Source organism: Molothrus ater, chromosome 2 (assembly GCF_012460135.2).
Source record: "Molothrus ater isolate BHLD 08-10-18 breed brown headed cowbird chromosome 2, BPBGC_Mater_1.1, whole genome shotgun sequence".
NCBI lineage: Eukaryota > Metazoa > Chordata > Aves > Passeriformes > Icteridae > Molothrus > Molothrus ater.
Genome location: NC_050479.2, coordinates 88,116,213 through 88,134,195, shown reverse-complemented (window position 1 = coordinate 88,134,195; position 17,983 = coordinate 88,116,213). Strand labels below are relative to the sequence as shown.

General features: G+C 42.6%; 1 protein-coding gene across 4 annotated transcripts in view; it reads right to left on the bottom strand.

Moving 5' to 3' along the window:
- EPHB6 (EPH receptor B6) overlaps positions 1 to 17,505 on the bottom strand; it is a 66,785-nt gene extending 49,280 nt beyond the window's left edge. For 2 of the 4 annotated variants that reach the window (XM_036386998.1, XM_036387014.1), the window contains exon 1: positions 17,410 to 17,505. The gene's annotated coding sequence lies outside the window, so the exon portion shown is untranslated. Of the gene's footprint in view, positions 1 to 16,930; positions 17,297 to 17,409 lie in introns of those variants that run through there. The other 2 variants (XM_036386990.1, XM_036387006.1) reach the window with 1 other exon arrangement.
- Positions 17,506 to 17,983: the final 478 nt, after the last annotated feature.

The following is a 17,983-nucleotide window of genomic DNA, read 5'->3' as shown; positions in this document are numbered from 1 at the left end:
TCTTTGCTTCTCTCAAGAGGCAAAAGTTTTGGTCCATGACTTCTGAGGAAAGAGAAAAATAAAATCATTAACTATTACTGAGAAAAAATTAAGATTAAATGTGAGGATGGATACAGGCACTGCTTATTACTTTGTGAAGCATATATACAACACAACACATCACAGAATAAAAACACCACTGGATGCAACTGCAAAGAGGAGAAAATTTCAGGGTGAAAAGTCAGAAAGTCCTTCTTTACAGAAACAACTACCCAAGCACACAACAGCAGTCTCCTGGAAAAGGAGTAAAGACTGCTGCCTGAGCCACCAAAACTAAGACTAGGCACACCAAAATCAAGCCTGCAAGACACCTCTATGTGGAGACACAAATACTCACCATTTGTACTGGCAATCTATAATATTACAATATCTGTAAGCTTTTTATTAGACCAGTGAAATTGTAAGAGATGGGGACTTTTAAGCATTCATAATGAAGGCAAGCAAATGCAGGAACAGAGGTCAAACAAACTGAAGAATACTTTCATTTCAGTCAAGGGACCTCATTTATCTGCAGAAGGCTTGAAAACAGCTCGCAATTCAGATATTCTCATGTCACATAACGTCAGAGTCACAGAGCAGAAAACGAACCCAAATACACTTTGGCTGCTGGATCTCACAGCAAAGCATCGAAATTACCACAAAACAGATATAACTAAAAAATCCCTCGTACACAAAACCAGACACAAAACCATTTCTGGTTCCAAGGAAACCAAATGTTCTTCTGCTGCCCTCCTCACCTGCACATCTCTCTTACAACATCTGTTTGTCTTATCTTGGTTTCCCCTGTATCCCACCAAAGTTACATTGCTCTTCAAGAGGAATCATGCAGCCTTTGTCTGGATTAGACTGGCAATTATTTTCCTTAAAGTAAACTGTGGCTAAATCAAAAAGCTGGTTGTGATTTAGCAGATAAAAAAGGTAACGTTTTTTTTTAAGTTTTTTTTTAGGTTTTGGGTTTTTTAATTTTTTTTCTGCCTCTTCCACACCTCAATGAAAAATGCTTACTCCACAATGAAAGATAGAGAGAACATTATGGAAGCATTTAAGGGAGAGTAGGAGGGAAGCACTAGCCTCTGTGAATTAAAGAGTACCAAGCCCCTAAATTGCTAACCACTGCCCTGCCCTTCCCCCTAGCACTTGATGTGTACAGAATCTGACTACACCCAAAGACGCTCATCTTTCATTCTTTAGTTCTCCTACTACTTCTACCCTACACCAAACTACGTAAACAGAAACCTCAAACCATCCCAACTTTCCAACCACCCTCTTCTCTTGTCCACACAAGCACCTTTCCATGGCCGCCTCAGCGAGTTACCTGCTCCAAAACTGCTTTCAGCAAGATTACTTCTCTTTGCTATGGAATCCACTATTCCCCACACTCCTCCAAATCCAACTGCAAAGCAATACACCCTCTGTGGATAGGGTCCTTTGATAAACTTCCTTAAATACCCTTTCTCTTCCTTCCTCTCCTCCAAGTACATGAACTTGCCACTCATGTACCAGCTGCCAATTCTCTTTCGATAACCTATTTTTAGGCATATATTTCCTTAGCTAGGGGAATGATTTCTATCTCCTTGGAAGTCCTGAAAATTTTAAACTGAGAAGTGACAGTTCCGGAGTATTAAAATGTCTTTTAATTCAACCCTATGAAACTGTGAAGATCCCAAGCAGTCAGAAAAGACCACTCATATTATTTTCACTGTAAATATAAGCTCCAAGAGATGGGAGACAGAAGTTTCTGGGTTGTCTCCTTACATTATTCACCAAAGCTATCATGACTGTTTACTTTGGCACCATCACTGGAGTACCTAGATTACCAAATTTTATGTTTGAGTTCCCAGTTAAAGAGATAAATACAATCACCACCAGTATTTCCAAGAATCCTGGTTTCTTAGCTGAACAACCAGCAAGGGAGTAGAGTTCCTTGAGAAGCTTGTCAAGATGAGTTTTGAACATCACCAAGGATGGAGATTCCTCAACTTTTTTGGGCTTCTGTAGCAGCATTGAACTGCGAAATTTTAATTTTTTTTTTACTGGGAATTTTTTTCTTCCTTATATATAGTCACAATCTCCTTGGATCTCTTTTGCTTTCTATCTCAACAGAAGAGAGTCAGCTCTTGCCAAGCACCTCAAAGCTTCTTCTACCCAAGACTGAAAACACAAGCCATTTCAGCTGGAAAGCCTTGAATGTGAAACAGCATGCCTGGCTTGCCTAGCACTGTTTAAGTCCTGTTTATTCTCACCAGACAGGGCCGGTGCTATAATGTCTCACTTCTTCTGAACTCAAATCTTGAAGTGGGAACACTTCAGTACTATCTCCAGGCAAATGATGCTCAGTGCTACAGAAGAGATAGTGATAGTGCTCCCACATGTGCTGAAACAACTGACAGTAGTACAGTTCTGTGCTTGTGAGAGTTCTGTCACAAAGAGGGTTGCTGTCTGTCCATGCTGTATCCAAGCTGTGGCAAAGCATTTCATGCAGCCAGTAGCTTTGCAGCAGCTTCTTTATGCAAATAAAGGATTCCCTCAAAGTTCAAGCATTGTCAGTGATGACACCTGAAGAGCCATAGGGCACCAGTGCTGCTAAACAGGTCAGCATTAATCAAGAATTCCTTTCCATCAGTGCATGTGTTTTTTTTTTAGAAAGGAAGCAGGTTTGCTCCAAGGTTTGTGTAGTCACTTATTTGAGAGCACCCCAATGATATATGTCTGGAGTCTTGATGGAGGTGGTCATGCACGTGACAAACCTAAGAGAGGTCTCCTTAGAATGGACTGCTTTTTTATTCTTCTGGGGTTTGCACAGAACTCTGAGACTGATCAAAAACAGTGACAGCTAGATAAACTGTGTTAATTCTGTGCTGGCCACAGGTTCTTGTGGACCTAAGCTTTGAACAAAACCCTTCCTTTTCTCAAACTCTTGACTCCAACCATAAAACTTTGGACAGACCTTCACTGAAGCACGTTCTAGCTTACTACACAGACAATATGTAGTCATAGATCAGAAAGTAAAGTACAGTGACCCTATTTCCCTCTGACAGATACCACCTGCAGAACCTGACATCAAATAGCACTAACTACTCAGCAGAACCATGCATCTGTCTGGTTTCCACAGGAGGAATTCAGGCACGCATTTCGGATTAAGAAAAAATCTAGGATTGTTCAGGTACTGCACAAGTTCTGGAGAAAAGATGAGGGCCTGAATATAGCTGTTTCTTTGAATTCCACATTTCAACACATAAGAAAATACAGAAGCAGATGAATGTCCACCTAAGCCAAGTTTTCTCCCTGTCTCCAGTGCCAGGAAGAGGAGCTGTGTGCAGATGGCTTGCAAGCCTGACCTCTGTGTGACCCACTTTCCTCCTCTTCCTCCAGTATCCACAAATGTAAGACAAAGATTACTAGAGAATATCCCCCAATTGATTCACTTTAGTATCTCCTTAGGAATTCATCCAATCCCTGTTTTGAACTTCTAACAGATTTGGAAAGATGTCTATCCTCGTGCAACAAAGTATTTTTATGTATTTGATATTGTTCTACTAATAGAAGCTGAAGTCGTAACAGTGCCAAATTTTTTATGTTTTCAATTCTTCTTATCTGTTCCAAGAACTTTTCCAAATCATCTTGTTTCCTCCCACTGGAACAATGCTTCTTCCTCATTCATTGTTAACTGACTCCTCTAGGCCAATCTCACAGTAGAAATCATGATATGGGTCTAACTTCCCTCTGTTACACTTGATTCCACAAATTTTCCCTGTATTTCTCATACTTATTCCTCACACAAAGGATCTAGATGCAAAATAAATGCACCTCAAGAATTCTCCAGGGTAGAGAAAATGCTGTACCTTTGCAAACACAGTCTTTCCTCCTCCTGCTCATTTTGCACTGTGACTCATATCAGCTTAGTATTATCTCTCAGCAAGAACCATTAAAAAGATAAATGAGCACAACATCTGGGAGAGTCAATAAACTACTATTCCAATTAATTTGTGCGGCACACTGATTCATCACATTTAGGCAGAGTACAAAAAGTGGAATTAATACCTCTCATTCATGATAAATAGGGAATCATGATAGTGTTACACATCAAGCAAAAGGCCTCCCCCCGTCCTTTGTTGCCCCCGGTTCTGTCCTACTATAATTGCTCCTTTGCCACTGGGATGCCCTTGCAGCAGTGCTCACTGGGATAACATTCACAATGCTGTTATGAAAGCTGTCACTCAGTGCCTGTCCAGCAGTCTGAGCATGACATAATATTGCCTACCTTCTTTCTTAGACAATAATTACAATAACTGCTATTCATAGAAATCTTTCTACGCCCCAAACAGGAAGTGAATGTGGGGGGAGGGGAGGGGGGAGCAACACATAATTTATCGCTCAGGATTTTAATATAATGAAGTTAATGTGTTTTCGTTAAAAATTCTATTACTGGGACACATAAACCACCACAGAAAAATGATTGACTAAATAAATAGATCATTTCAATAGCTGCTCTATATCCTTTTATCCTCTGTTACTAATTGAGATTATTTTTAATGACTCTGAACTACTTTGAAAATATCTGAGATGAGAGTAGGATTTATGGAAAAAACCCTTGTGGATTTTTTACAGTCTGTTTAGTTGATTCATTTAATTTTGAGAGAAACGCTCTAGATGAAATGTATAACTAAGTTTAAAGGAATACTTCCTCAAGAGCATACTTCATAGCTGGCTTGATCATTTGCTTCTTACAGATTACCTCGATAGAGTTGTGTCTGTTTCTCTTGGGATCCCTTAAGTATACAATGGCACTCCAAAAGCTGATTCTGAATGTTCTCCAAAGAAAGGCATTTATTTCCTTGTTTACCATGGAAACACCAGGCATTGTGAAGCTGATCTTCCAGGCTCTGATTATACATTTCCTAGTGGTATCCAAATTAAGAACTTCCATAGCTCTTAAAGGGAAGAAAGAGATGCTTATTTTCATGAATTTTTATTAAACCCTTGAGGCTCTAATAGGGTGCCCAACTTAGAAGCATAATGACTCAAATGACCTCTACGGTTAGTGGACTGAGCTGAATCATGTTCACCAGGGTAACTAAGACCTGCACTAATTAAAAAGGGAGCTATGGACAGCAGAACAGCTCCCTCCCAATGACTCCCCAGGTGCAGCCTGAAGGTATCTGGGGAGATTCTGAGCCTCTCTGCAATCTCCCAACCCACACAGAAGGTCAGGTTAGCATCTCTTTAGATAACTACAGTGCTAACCCTTAAATCACTCTTCTCTGCCATGACATACTTGGCTAGAGCAGCTTTTCAGCTCAGCTTGTAAATCTAGTCTTTCTTCCTAAGTAAAATTCATTCACAGCTGTCCCGTGTTCCTGGAGCCTCTCTCAATGCCTCCACATCATGTTTTGCTATGCCTAACAAAGATGGACACTGATGTCTTGAAACTACAGCAATTTTAAAAAATATTCTAATTAAAGATACAGATTCTTTCTTCCATCTATTATGTACTTGAATTACATACATATTAAACACAATTAAGTTCCTGAAAACAATATCTTCCCACCTCACAAGATTTGACTTCACTGACAATTTTTATACTGATTTGTGTAGTTTTCAAAAAACATTGGCAATTATAGTCAAGTTTCTAACATTAACACCGGGAAACAAAATCCCAGCTCCAGAATATTAACAGCATTATAGAATGAAAAATGTGAAGAAATTGTTATTTATGTTATCCATTACTTGCCTCTTCTCTAAACATAACAGGAAACTCTTCTAAAATATAACAGGAATCAAAGTAATACAGAAATTACTCCCTTTGAATTTTCATACTGTAAATAAAGGAGACTGTGCAAACAGGGGGAAATGAATTAACAGCTGTCCATCACATTTATCTTCTTTGATGGAAAGAGAATATGACAACTGTACCCACTGGGTATGGTTTCACTGTCCTGTTATTGATTTTGCTCTAATTTCTCAGGATACCTCCTCTCAGTACAACTGTGCACAGATCCCTGCACTTTTATCTATGTAGAAATACACATGATGTTATCAACTTCAAGTTGGGTATGGTTTCACTGGGTATGGTTTCACTGTCCTGTTATTGATTTTGCTCTAATTTCTCAGGATACCTCCTCTCAGTACAACTGTGCACAGATCCCTGCACTTTTATCTATGTAGAAATACACATGATGTTATCAACTTCAAGTATAATTTATCTTTGACAATTATACTTTCATCTGTACAAAAGGAAGACATAAGCCTTCAGCAAAGGAAATAATATGCAATTCACAAACTCTAGGGCACAGCTGCAAACCTTTGTTAAGCACTGTGTAAAATGTTGTATTTCCAAAATTCTAAGTGCAGAATTTTAAGTTTAGAATACTAGACTCAAGTATCCCTGAAGATCACCACATTATTAACTTCTAGGTGAAAGTAATCTATGGTACTAAAAATTCTTTGGAAATTTCCTTCTCTGATAAAACTTAATTTTAAACAAAAACCCCAAAATTCACTGAAATTTTACAATAGAAGATGTCTGAAAAAAAGAAAAAAGATGCATTCTATTTCGGCATTTAAAAGAAGAAGGGAAATGACACATTTTCATAAATGGTTATTAAACAAAGAATGTTTTGCTGTCCTGGTTTTGGCTGGGATAGAGTTAAATTTCTTCTTAGGAGCTGGCACAGAGCTGTGTTTTGGATTGAGAATACTCTTAATAACACAGATGTTTTAGTTGTTGCTAAGTAAAGCTTACTCTAAATCAAGAACTTTTCAATTTCCCATGCTCTGCCAGTGAGGAGATGGACAAGAAACTGGGACGGAGCATGGTCAGGAACAGCTGACCCCAACAGGCTGAAGAGATATTCCACACTCTGGAATGTCATGCTCAGTACATAAACAGAGGGGAGGTGGCCAGGATCTGTTGATCATGGGTCAGGGATGTGCTGGGCATCCATCACTGGGTGGTGAGCGACTGTACCATAAGTCACTTTAGTTTTTGGGGGTTATGCCTCTCTCCCCCTTTCCATCATCATCATCAACATCATCACCATTATTATTATTATTTTACTCCAATTATTAGACTGTTCTAATTGTTGTTATCTCAACCCATGTCTTTTACCTTTTCCCAATTCTCCCTCCTGGGATGGGAGGGGTGGGAGGGTAGGGGCTAAGCAAGCAGCTGTGTGCTGCTCAGCTGCCAGCTGGGGTTAAACCACGACAGTGACGTAAAGAGAATGTCCCTAAAATCATGTTCTCATCTACTCAGCATGCTGATCATGCTTCTTTTTTCAAGTGAAATTAAAGTTATTGTATACCAAGTTCTGTTTGCTGATGGGTGGAAAGTGGTAAAGAAGCCAAGCATAGTGCTGGCAATGGCCAGACAAGCAATGCCACAAATCAGAAAAATAACCTTGACATTTGCTGACCAAGTCTGCAAATGCAACTGCAAATCTGCAAAGACAACCCATACACAGAGCTGACCAACAGCCTTAAAGGCATTCTCAGGACACTGCAAAAGAAATCTAGGGCCTGAAGGGCTGAGCAGGAGCAAAAGTGAGAGTGGCTTGCAACACTAAGATATTAATAAGTCTAAGAAAAGAGATGTTTTATACTAATGCTCTTTCCCATTGTAACTTAAGAATGTAGCCTTACACGACATGTCTAGAAATATATGAAGCAAGATCCATGCACAAACACTCTAAAGATACAATGGAGAGGAAAAAAAGAACCAGCTGAAAATACTTTTCTTAAACTGTTCATTGTGGACCACTTTGCAAAATCCTTTAGTAAGGATTAGTATTTTCTTCAGCTGCAGTAAAGAACTTCAATTTTTGCAAAAATATGCTTACTGTCCTCATCTCTAATTTTGCTTTTGACTTCATGAGGGTTTTACAGTAAGAAATATTTAGCATAAGCAGAAAATGCATGTCATTCGTATTCACAGAATCCAAGGTTATGTTGCCTGTTGGGATATAGTGGCAGCACTGACAGCCGGTTAAAAGATAATGTTCCTCTTCTATGGGAATTCCCATCATTTTGAAATTGCCTTTCATTCCATGGGAGAAACTGTCATTTCAAAACAGATTACAGAAAGGACTAATAATATTAAAGCATCTTAATTTAAGTGCAGCTCTTTTTATTAACCTCCTGTCTGGCTTCAATGAGGCAGCTTGGGTTTTCAGAGAATGTGCTTCATAATTTAAGGGTTAATTAAAACTACTTTTTTCCATTTTAATCAGTTTCACAGCCTTGGGCTGTCATAGAGCTTGGTTCACAAATTGTTGGCTTCATGCATTTGCAGATAGAGGCTACTTTTAAAACTATTTAATTACTAGCATTATTTATCATCACTGTTTTTATTCCTGTTAAGAGAAGCAAGAATGCTTCTTTGTAAAACAACAAGGCAGAAAAGCATTGAAGCACGATCACTTTACTGACTTTTTCACTGCTTGACCTTGCTGTCCAAACCTACTTTCCTACCTTCACTCCATGCAAATGATTACCAGGTACCTTCCATCTAGTTATAACCCCACAGAATTACAAATACCAGCTTTTGAGTTCATAAGGTTGGTCTTATATGTTATATATATGGCTATATATACCCCCCTCAACAGAGGGCTGTAACATAACATATTCCCCAAATGGGAGTGAGAATAAAAAATTATATTCAGTCAAGCTGATTCCCTTACGTTTTGCTGACTGCACCAACAGGCTGTACAATATACAAGCTTTAGCTCCAGCACGTAAATTAGAACGTTTGATGTGGAAATATATGCACAAAACTAGGAAGCTATGAGTGAGGGAGAAAATGGCTCAGAGAAGAGCTCTACAACACAGCCTTCATTCTTTTATGACCACTGTTTGCCAAGATGGGAATTCTGTCATTCTACCACTAGTTTGAGTCTCACATTCATGTTAGGTATTAAAACATCACAAAACAACCTTGCACTGCACTGGTCATACTCTGAGAAGTGCACCACACCAACACTTACTACAGTCTGTCTACAGCCATTTTTTGCAGGAGGTGTTACTTCACTGCGCAGACAGGCAATTAGGGAGCTACCTTGGCAGCAACCTCTTGAGAACACAGAGCAAAGAACTACGAGACCTAGAACCAAGGCAAGAAAATATATGGTTTCTCCAGTTTTGCTGTCTTCAGTTCCAGTCTTGAAATCCATAATATTCATTCAGACTCAGTTGTCTTTCCTCTTAGTGCCTTGGTCTCACTGTTAAAATGACTGAACTGAGCAACAAGAACAGACATCCCAAAAGTTCTGTTGGACTTCAGAAACATCTCACTTGGTCTTTCACACTAAGTTTCTTTCAACTTTTGTCACCATCTAGATGATTATTTAGAGAACAACACTAATGATTCATGCTGATTCAAGGCTAAAACCAGGTTTCATTTTGATTTTGGGAATCGGGTTGCCCAAAATTGGCTCTTATCTACGAGACAACTGAGAGGGAATTGAAGCAGAAACAGTAGCTTGAAGAAATCAGCTGAATGCTCCAAAGAAGAGATGATCTGAATGGCAATGACTGCTTGAAACAATTACCTGAGTTCAGAGAAGCATCAGAAAGAGCCCATGTGTAGCAAAAGTGGGTTAGAGAGCTCCACCAAAAATTTGAACTTGCCACTGGCAGAGCCTGAAGAGCAGCCAATTTTGTTCTCAGGTCCTTCCCTCCTCCTCCATCCTGCATTTCCAGTTCGATGTTTCCACCCTCAGGAAATGGGGACATTATGTGCCACTAATACTTCTGCAGAACAAAAATAGTCTTAAGAGGAAAAGGGAAGGCCAAGCAGGTTATGGTAGAAGGATATTTCAGGCTCATAGCATCTCTTTCTAATGCATGTTTGTATTATTTTTCGTGCCAGAGATGAAAGCAACAACACATAATTCTCAGAGTTCATCCTGCCTCCTCAGTGTCTCAAAGGCTTATTTATATTTCAGTGTGGATGCTGGGGCTCACTGCTCTTGTTACATCCACGTCCAACCTCAAAACCAAAGGATTACATTTAAAATGGAGTGAGTACAATACACCACTTCCTTTCCTTGGATATCAACCAGTCTTGATCATAACAGAGCAGACCCAAGGCACATTTTCTGGCAGGAAGGTAGTCCCTCCCCCAGCTGTTGGTAAGACTATAGTAATAGAAATTAAATAAGGGGAATGGGCACCTTTATTTAGACAACATCTGGCCTACAGTGCCATGTCAACTGAAGGATTTTTGTCGATGTATTTCTTTAAGCTTCCCTAGTCATATTTTTAAATGTCATTAGCAATAAGGCTTCCATGACTTTCTACAATCTATGCAGGCCTTTGCTGGAAGAAACCACACCTTAATACTGACCCAAACCCATCTACTTTGGGCAATTTGAGCCAGCCCTTTTCCTTTGGCCAGCACATTGCCTAGAATCCTGTCAATAGTCTTTTAGATACTCTAGCTACTCCAGAGCAAACCCTTTTCACTCATCAGTAAGCTAGTGCTTTTTAATAGCATTTTAAAAATTCCCTATAGTCATCTAATCACTGCTGTTGCTCTTCACTGAGCTCCCAGTTCATCAGTGCTGTGGCACAGAAGTTCACACAGTCAAACACAAATAGTCTCTGTGCATTTGCATTAGTGCCATAAAGTCAGGGACTGTACAATTTCAACGCCACAGGTTCAGAGGCACAAAAGAAAAAAAGTAAAAAATGCCAGGCTGATATGCTATGATCTGGGTGGAAGAGGGGAAGGCTAAGCCTTTAAAAAAATCATCTAAAAACTAATTTTAAAAGAACTTTCTAAAGATTTAGGTCAAGTTCCCCTTCCCACTCTGATTTCCATATTCACAACTCTTTTCAACACTGGCCTGGTACAGTGGCCTGGTACAGACTATTGGCCAAGAGAAGCAGGAAATGTACAATTCAACAGACCCTATTCTGATCCTTTCAATTAGGACTGTCCAGTAGGTGTTAATTTATCAAACAGAGTAAGATTTGTTTTAGCTTAATTCTTTTAAAGAATTTAATATTTTTGTTTTTACTCTGTTTCTGGAGACTGATTTGCTTTCTTCACACTGTCATCACACACACTTTTTGGAGGGTAACCCATTAGACATAATCAAAAGAATCTATTTAGGAGACAATTTTTAAAGCTATTCTTCTCAGGTAACAGGGATCTAGTCACTAATTTGATTTCACAGAATCACAGAATGGTTTGGGTTGGAGGGGACCTTAAAGACCATTTAATTCTGACCCCCTGCCATGGGCAGGGACACCTTCCACTAGACCACGTTGCTCCAAGCCCCATCCAGCCTGGCCCTGAACACTTCCAGGGACGGGGCATCCACAGCTTCGCCAGGCAACTTGTTCCAGTGCCTCACTACTCTCTGAGTAAAGAATTCCTTCCTCTACACCAACCCTTCAAGTCTGAAGTCTTTCCCAGATATTGTATTGCTTAGAGGACCTTGACAAAAGTCCCTCTCCAGCTCTCTTACATCCCCTTTAGGTACTGGAAGGCCACAATAATGTCACTCCAGAGTCTTCTCCAGTCTGAACAATCCCAGGTCTCTCAGCTTGTCTTCAGAAGAGGTGCTTCACCTCTCTTCCTGGCCTTTTCTGGCCCTCCCTTCATGGCCCTCCATCTTCTGCCCAAAGATGTCCTTAGTTCTTCCAAGAACCTGCAGCTCTCTGAGACCATCCAGAGCCACTTCTAATTCAAGAGTGGTAAAATCATCCATGAGAAACACACAACTGTCAACACCATTCTTGCAGTCTGAGTTAAGAGAACTTCTGACTGAAACAAGGAGCACAAGTCATGCATCATTCCCATTACTTTATTTCACCAAATGTCTTTCTGGTGCTCAGCCTGGGGCCCCAAGCAAAAAGGTAGCTACGGTAAGGCTCAAAATGAAGACTAATTACTCTTCAGCATCTGACTCCACATACATGTCCCAGCAGAACAAGGCACGTGCAAACTAAGAAAATTCCCTCTGTCAAAGCCTCTACCTATCCCCTAGATTTTAACCGACTCCTGATTTACACTCAGGTCACCAGAATTTGTTCTCACATCACATGAGAACATCTTTATGTACTTCTAACATGGCTAGATACTGGAAGAGAAGACCACTAAGATCCTCTCTGCACTAGCAATGAAACAAACATTCCTCAACAGCACTATTCCATTCCTGACACCATAGTGATGGCAGTGCTAACTGCTGATATGGTAGCCCCTTTATGGACAACACATGCACCAAATGGGATTAGTAAACTCACTAAAAAGTGAAAATGTCAGTACATATTTGCATCCCCATTGCTGCTGGCACCAGCTGAAAGCCTACTGACATTAGGAGGGGAAGGGACCATCTGGGAGACAACTGCAGGCAGGCATCCCAATCCAGCTGTGCTTCCAGCAGCTTCTTCCTGGCTCAAACCCAAGGAGGAGTAATTTCAAACATCTTCCTGGTGCAGAAAGCATTCCAGATTCTGCGTACTGGAATGAAATTGATCCTAGCTGTGAGTGAAACCTAACATTTGGAAATTCAAACAGTCTTATAAACAGCCCAGTTTGAATTTCCAAATTGAAAATATTCAAGACCTGCCCAGAAGGATCTGTAATATTGTCCCTCTTGTGACATCCCACTCTCTTCTTAGAGAAGAGTTAAGAAGATAAGAGAGTTCTGCCAAGAAACCATGCTTCCATTTGCAGACATCCCCAGGATCTGAGAGAACCTGTGGTAAACCTGATGCTAAAGGCTTCCACACAGGCGTCTGTATCCTACACACTGCCTCTGAAGTGGTCAGCTGGGCCAAACAGATTCATATCATGTGAGTGTTTTGCAGTAAGTGGGAGAGAGATCAGGTCATTTAGGGAGCTTTGAAAGCTTTACAGTAACTTGGAGAAACATCAGTATGCTAAAACAGAAATATCTTACAAAGAGCCAGTAGTTCTCAGTCTTTAGCTTCTAGGGTTTAATTACATGATTTAGACACGTTGGATATTTTCCAGAGACATGGCACAGAGGAAAAAACTGTACTTGGAAACTGCAGAATCAGCAGAGGAATCATTTACTTGGCAAGCTTAAGGAGACAGGGGAAAAAAAAAGCCTGTCTGAAAATGAAGTCATGTATGTTTCAATGTGCAGGTCTGGGCTGGCGAGAATTTCCATCCTAAGGTGAATCAAGAGCTTAAGGATTCAGCTTTCACATGTAAGACTGCAGTTTTCAGGCTGGAGAGGCTGTGTTCTTACGGTACCCAGCATCTTCTCTGCTGCCAGGACAGCCCTTTTTTCTGCTCTTTGCCCGCAGCTGTGTGCACACACAGGCATGCGCACAGCGCGCGTGCACACGGGCGTGGGGGTGTGCATGTGAAACGTTTGAACAAAAATCTTCTTGACAAGCAGGCCTGAGTAGCAGAATGCACAGGGGCCTCTGGAGGCATGGAAAATTGAAACCAGTGACTAGAAGAGCTTTTGTCAGAAGTGGTCTCAAGAACAATCTTCAAGTAGGACCTCTGTGACAGAAGCATCAGCTTGCTCCTGATGACTTTTTAAGAGGCAAGACAGCACCCTCAGTATAAAATAAGGTGACAGGATCTCCAAAAAGTACATACATTTTAATTGCATTTTTTAAAACACAACACATATTAACAATACCCTTCCAATAAAATTCTATTTCTGGTGGCAGAGGAGTATTTCTTGAAAGCACAACAGAGTGCCTCTGAGAAGGAAGTACTAGTGTAGTTCTTTGTTAAGTTTAAAACTCCTTGTATACATCAAGCGTGAGAAGAGTGACAACATGAAATGGCTTTTTCTTACTCAGACTTGCTGCTCCCATGTTTGACTGCTGTGGCTGACACGAGCAATTAAGGAGCTTTTATCCTTTTAGGGGTCTGTTTACACAGCAGCACTGGAGAAAAAGTGCTAGTTTGCTGTTGTACAACATCTACAGAATTATTTAAAAAATACATCTGTGTTACATTTGTGTACACCCCTGAAGCCCATGACACTTCATGGCTGCCAAAGAGCAAACACGGAGAGAAGAGTGATATCCAGCCCAAGATTTATCAGGCAGAAGCTAAATTATAAGGTCATAATGAGTTGGAAAACTGCTGAATACATGCAGTCGGTAGCTGGAAGAAATACCTTACCTGTATTTCTGTAAGATGATACAAAACTTGCTAACAAAATCAAAATCAACAGCAAGATATAACTGTAATATAGTACTAAATCAAGTTTAAGAAAAAACCAACAGCAAACAAGACTAAATAATGATAGTATTATAGGGGTTCATCAGTTTCCCCCTAAACCTTTAATCAGCTTTTCACAGAAATAAGTCATTGAGATTTTTTGAAAAAAAATCATCACATTTATGACCAAAACCAGACAATCTGGAATATTCTTAATAAATACTTTTTAACGACAGCACCGTTTTTAGAAGACACTGCCCTCTTGTTTGCTGGCTAAATGACACTATAAAGCTCTAGCTTGACCACCAATTTGTACTTCTTCCACCCTTCTATTGTTTATGTGTGCAGTAAACACATGCAATATGGCCACAGAAATGAAAAATAAAAATATATTGTGCAACCTTAAGTGTGCACCAAAAGCACTCTGCACTAATCTGTAGGGACTTCAGGTTAACCCTCTGCACAGGCACTGCTGATGGATAATGAAATACAAGGAAACTAAGGTTTTAGGGAGAGCAGATCTGGAGACAGGAGCATTCCTGAACCAGAGGAAAAGTATGCATAAATCTTCTGCCAATCCAGGGAAGGAAAGTTGGCCAAAAACCAAAACTGTCTTAATTGGAGGCACACGAGATAAAGGGGGGGGGGGGGGGGGGAGAAATACACTCATCTCTTACATGATTCTCTGCATATGGCACATGCAATATCAGAGGGGAGAAGGGGAAGCCATCTGTACCTGGGCACAAAGAGGGATCCACACAGTGAATCCCTACAGGCATAAGGAAGACAATTCTCAATGGGCTAAGGGATCAGCTCCCTTGTCAGACACATCTGCTGGCAGCCTATGGGAGCATGCTGGAGAATAAGCAGCTGTCTCCTTGGAGCCACCAGCTGCCTTCCTCCCCAAAAAGGATTCACACCGGGCCATTGGTCAGCCTCCAAGCAAAATACAGGAGGCAAAGACAGTAGCAGCCTTGGGCAAAAGAGAAAAGAATTAGACATCTCCTCCCCAACCCCCTCCAAAAAGTCCTGAGGAGTTCATGCCACAGATAACAGCTTGGAAGAGCTGAGAACTTCAGACCAATGCAAGAAAACTTGACTTTCTGTGGGGTTTCAGTGATTAAATTAGAAAGAGATACAATCCTACTTCATACAATATCCAGTGATGCCCCAAAGTGATGCTTTTTCCAAAATTCAAAACACATGGCCATGCAAACAATTCTGAGCAGCTCAGTGCAAGAATGTTAAATAGGAGAGAACTCAGAAGACAAGACAAAATGTTTAGTGGCTAGAGGGGCACACAAGTCAAGGAATTAAAAACTGCACCTGTGTAACTTGGCTAAGAGAGCATACATGGAAAAAGGCAGAAAAGGAAAGGATGCAATTATGTGCAGTTATCTGAAGCTTGCCAATACACTAGCAAAGTAAACTGAAGTAGTGCAAGGTGTTGAATTTAGGGAATGAACTTCTAGAGAAAAACAGTATTTTTTTCTGCAATGAGATGGAGTGATAAGGATTTTTAGATTGTGGACTATCTTTTCCTTTCCTTCTCCCAAAGGAACATCAGCATTGGAACTATTTCAAACTGGGAATGAAGAAATACCTAGAAGTAGCCAATAAATCTTGTATTAATGGCTTAGGGCAGGTGGATCAGCTGTGACTAAACATGAGGTGCACCAACACCCAGTTCCATGTTTTGGATTAGAACCTATAAAACAATGAAAAAGGAAGCCTCCTCCTTCATTGCAGCTGAGGCTACGAATTTGTCTTTTTAGCAGACATGTCTGGTGGCAGCTAATTCTCCTTGACTTTGTTGTTTCCATTTGCCCCCTCACTCTACTTCATCATGAATCTGCATGACTTGGTATCACTGCTGGTGAAGGATGCCCCTTGGGAGGAGATTTGCTTCCCCATCTTCACTCTCTGATTTCTGAAACTTGTAGGAAAGGCAGGGGATACTCACACTCCTTCCCAACCGAATGACTGTGGTAATAGCAAGAGAAACTTCAGAGTAAGTGAAATCATCTCAGTGAATCCCACAAAAGGCAAAATTAAAATTACCCAGCACAACAGCCCCTCCCACATTCACAGATTTATTTAGCTTGAGTAGTAGTAACTTGCATCATCTCCTTGAAAAATAGCCTAACATGGCTTTTCTCTGCCACAAGCACTCATACAGCCATCTGTCCCCAAGAGCGCTGAGCAACCGTACCCACAGACAAGGCCACACAGCCTCCCTCCCCTGTGTCGTTCCACGAGGATCGCGAACCCACACCAGCATCCACCAAGCCCCACTTCAGAGACTTCAAAGGCAGCATTTCCCTACGGTTCTCCAGGGCGCTAGAGAGAGGGGAACACCGCTCGTGGGAGCAGACCAAAGGCACCACGGCCGTGTGGAAGGGCTCTGGGGATGATGGCAGTCTCCGTGAGCGGAGAGGCCGTGACCCGATTCCACACATCTGTCCTCCCCGCGCCCACGGCCGGCACCTGACAGCAGGCGTGCGCTCGGGAGAGGGTGCCGGTAACGCCGCCTTGGAACAGCACACACCGGGAAAGGAGGAAAAAGAACATCGCCTGAGGAGTTTTAACCCCTTTCGAAGTAGTCCCCGTTTGTTCTGTGCCCCCTCCCCCAGATGGCAGAGACCCGCGGGTACCCGCCACCACGTCCCGCTCGCTCCGAGCGCTGCTGCCGGACTCACAATGCCCGTCCTCGCCCGCCCGCCACGGTACCTTGTGCAGGACTCCAGCAACACCCCCTCCACTTCCCAGCATTACTCGAGCAGTGTTCGCAGGAGCCCTTCCCGCTCGAGCCGTGCCGCCCGGCCTCCCGGCATCAGAAAAGTTGGACAAAGACCATTTTCACCGCGCGAGTTGCACCATCCCGGCGGGCCAGCGCCAGCTCCCTCTCGCTCCGCGCCCAACGCCGCTTTGTCCCCCGGCCCCGGGCACAGCCTCTGGCCCCGCTCGACGTCTTTCAACAAGTCGGATGCTTGTGAGCAGTCCCGATCTTTGCGCTCCCCTCCAGGCCCTTCACTGGCAATGTCCTCTCCCCGCCCAGGTTCCCCTCCTGCAGGAGTCTCTCTTTCTCTCGCTTCCCAGGATCTGCCTTATCCCTTTCTCCGGGCTGCTCTCTCTCTCGCTTTCTCTCCCCCCTCCCTCCCTCCCTTCCTCGCCGTGCCCCTCCTCCATTCTCTCTCCGCCCCCCCGACCTGCTTTCCTTCGCAGAAGCCCAGCGACGGCAAATGGGGGTGGGGGCGCTGCGAGATCCCGCACTCCGAGGCGGCTGCAGCCACTCCTGTCACTTCCGCGGCCATCGCCATCCTGTGTGCCGCACGCCCCGCCGGCTCCCCCGGTCGCCGGCAGCCTCCCCTCGGAGCCGCTCCGCTGGGCGGGTCGCTGGGCGGCACCGGCTTCCCTCCACGATCCCAGGCTGTGCTGCCGAAGCCCTCCCGCTTCCCCCAGCCAGCCTCTTCCAGAGGGGGATTTTCCAAGAGTCTTCCCTCACCGCCTGCTCTCCGGGGATCCCGAGCGCGGCCGCAGCTGTGCCTGCCCCGACCTCTGGCCGAGTCCTTGCCCCAGCCCCTACCTCTGCCAGGTTCAGGTCAGGAAGAACAGTGTGGCTGCACAAGTCTGATCCATGGTCAGTCTCTCTTGACATTGTTGAAATCCCTGTTACTGTGTGCCATCTCTTGTTGGTCTGGATAAACCAGGCACAAGTTCGTGCATCTGTGCTTACTTTTACTCCACCTCCAATGCTTCCTCTCTACTGAGCCTTGAAGAGGC